Source organism: Silene latifolia, chromosome 1, assembly GCF_048544455.1.
Source record: "Silene latifolia isolate original U9 population chromosome 1, ASM4854445v1, whole genome shotgun sequence".
NCBI lineage: Eukaryota > Viridiplantae > Streptophyta > Magnoliopsida > Caryophyllales > Caryophyllaceae > Silene > Silene latifolia.
In genome coordinates this window covers 11,236,762-11,239,784 of record NC_133526.1, presented here as the reverse complement: position 1 = coordinate 11,239,784, position 3,023 = coordinate 11,236,762, and positions in this window count along the sequence as shown.

Sequence of the window (3,023 nt, the reverse complement as noted above, 5' to 3'; positions counted from 1 at the left end):
AAATATGACGATTCGTGGCTGGGAGGACTCGAAGTTACTCCCCACTGAATTGTGGCTTTCGTGTTTGTATAAAATGCGATTGACAGGTACTTGATGCTTAGTTGGGGTTCGCGGACGAGCTAGTGAGCAAGAGAACCTTGGACCTAGTTTGGCTATTCTTATAGTAAACCTTTTAACTTTTGGTTTTGTATATAATTTGAAGGGACATATGTCTCCCTTTTCTATTTTGGGTTTGTATCATTACATTTTCTTATCGTTAGCTATGACATGTAAATTAGTTCATTAGCATTGCAGGTTTTGGCACCCGCCTCTTGGGAATGTTGGAAATGTTTGTGATTGGTTTAGAAAAATTTTTGAAATTACAGGTTTTGTCTAGTTGAACCAATTACAAACACATCCTGTCAGTTTTTCTGTAGAATTTACGCGTTTAATTATCGCTAATTTTTAAGGGTGTCACAGTTGGTATCAGAGCATATTGCTCCCGACGCACGTTTGTGCACCCCACTTAAAATCACTTGACCTTTAAATAATAAACTTGAGAGTTGGGTAGGATGGGTAGATTTAGGATTTTATGTGGTAGTCTGTTTGTGATTGCTAATTGTTAGGTACTAATTAATTTTCTCTTTTGTAAGATGGCTCCGCCAAGAAGAGACATTGATGATGCTATCTTACTAGTTCTTACTCAAATTCTCCAAAACCAACAAAATCAACAGAATCAACAAGCTCCTCCTCCTCCTCCTCCGCCTGCTGAGGGTACTCCAGGCACCTATACTTGGGTGGCTAATCAATTAACCCGAATCAACACTCCCACTTATGGTGGAGAGATTGATCCAGCTGCTCTTGCAGGGTAGTTTCGGGAGTTGGAGAAAAGCTTTATATTGTATGATGTCAAGGAGGAACATAAAGTGAAGCTAGCCTCTCACTTACTAGTACGAGAAGCAGATCGATGGTGGTCCATGACTGGGCCTACCGTTTTAATTTGAACCGGGATTTGACCGGGTACGTTTCAAGGAGTTAGTGGAGGCCCGTTTATCCGCAAGAGTCGAAACAAACAGGAGTTGAAGGGATTCATGGAGTTGAAGCAAGGAAGCCTTCCTGTTCAGACCTTCACCGATAAATTCAACGAGTTGGCTCATTATGCTACTAGATTGGTGAAGGATGACAATGAAAAAGCCTTCTTTTATCTTGAAAAGCTCTCTCCTAAGATTAAAAGCATGGTCCGTCGAGACTCCACTAGCTTTGTTTCAATTTATAATGATGCTTTATGGGCTGAAAATTCATTGAAAGAGATTGAAATTGAAGCTCGTGCAACTAGTTCTAATCTTGGCAAGAGGCCCTTATATCCATCTTCTAGGCCTTATACTCCTTCACCTAGGTTCATCTCTTCTCCTTCTGACTCAAACAAAAGGAGATTTGTTTCTAATGTGCAAGCTAACCGGGGTGGTCAATCTTCAGCATTTAATGACAATAAAGGTATTAAAGACCGAGTGTGCTATAATTGCAAGAAACCAGCACACCCTGGTAAATGCTTCGTTGATCCTATTATATGCTTTTCTTGTAACAAACCGGGCCACAAGGCCAATGTTTGCCCGGAGAGGAAGGTGACGGCTCCTACTACTCCTGTCGCCCCAGCGAGGCCAGTGAGACCGAAGGGTCGAATTTTTGTTATGAGCCGAGCAGAAGCTGAGGCACACCCTGATATCATTACTGGTACATTTTCTATTTTTGATGTTCCTTGTTTGGTACTATTTTATACGGGTGCCTCTTTATCTTTTATTTCAATAAAACTCTCCAATAAATTATCACTTGAATCCTCACAAGAAGAAAGCACATCTATATCCTTACCCTCTGGTGACGTCTTTTCCTGTTCTAAAATCTATCCGGAAATCCCTATTTCTATTGCGGGATCTATATTTCCAGCAAATCTTTTCCAATTTCCGCTTGAAGAATTTGATGTCATTTTGGGCATGGATTGGTTACATACTTATCATGCTCGATTTGAATGTCGAGACCAGAAAATAATTCTTACAAGCCCTTCAGGTCACCGTGTGTCTTATCAAATGGTTAAAAGACAAACCGGTACTAAATTAATTTCTGCTATGAAGTTTATCAATGCGATGAAAAAGGGTCATCAAGCCTTTTTGTGTATGGTGACTCCTTCTGATTCTTCCTCTCTGCCTCTTAAAGAGAACATTCCTGTTGTATGTGAATTTCCCGATGTTTTTCCTGATGAGCTACCGGGAATTCCTCCTGAAAGGGAAGTTGAATTTGCTATTGATCTTATTCCTGGTACCGGCCCTATTGCTAAAGCTCCTTATAGGCTGGCACCGTCCGAAATGAAAGAGCTGAAGGCTCAGCTGGATGATTTGATTGCCAAAGGTTTTATTCAACCTAGCTCTTCACCGTGGGGTGCTCTTGTTCTCTTTGTAAGAAAGAAGGATGGATCTATGCGATTATGCATAGATTATCGTGAACTTAACCGGGTTACTATCAAGAATAAATAACCTCTTCCTAGAATTGATGATGTTTTCGACCAACTCCGAGGTGCTTCTACTTTTTCTAAAATTGATCTTCGTTCGGGCTATCATCAAATTCCAGTCCGAGAAGCTGACATTCCTAAAACCGCCTTCAGTACGAGATATGGTCATCTCGAGTTTACGGTGATGCCATTCGGTTTGACCAATGCTCCAGCAGTATTCATGGATCAGATGAACCGTACTTTCAGAGAACACCTTGACAAATGTGTTGTGGTGTTCATTGATGACATCTTGATCTATTCTAAATCTGAAGAAGAACATGCCAAACACCTTCGTGCTATTTTGGAGATTTTGCGCCGTGAAAAATGTTATGCTAAATTCTCTAAATGTGAATTCTGGTTACCTAAAGTGACCTTCCTTGGGCATGTCATTTCGAAAGAGGGTGTTATGGTAGATCCTGCCAAAGTTGAAGCCGTTGTTGATTGGAAAAGCCCAACCAATGTTTCTGAAATCCGTAGTTTCCTTGGCTTGGCGGGTTACTATCGA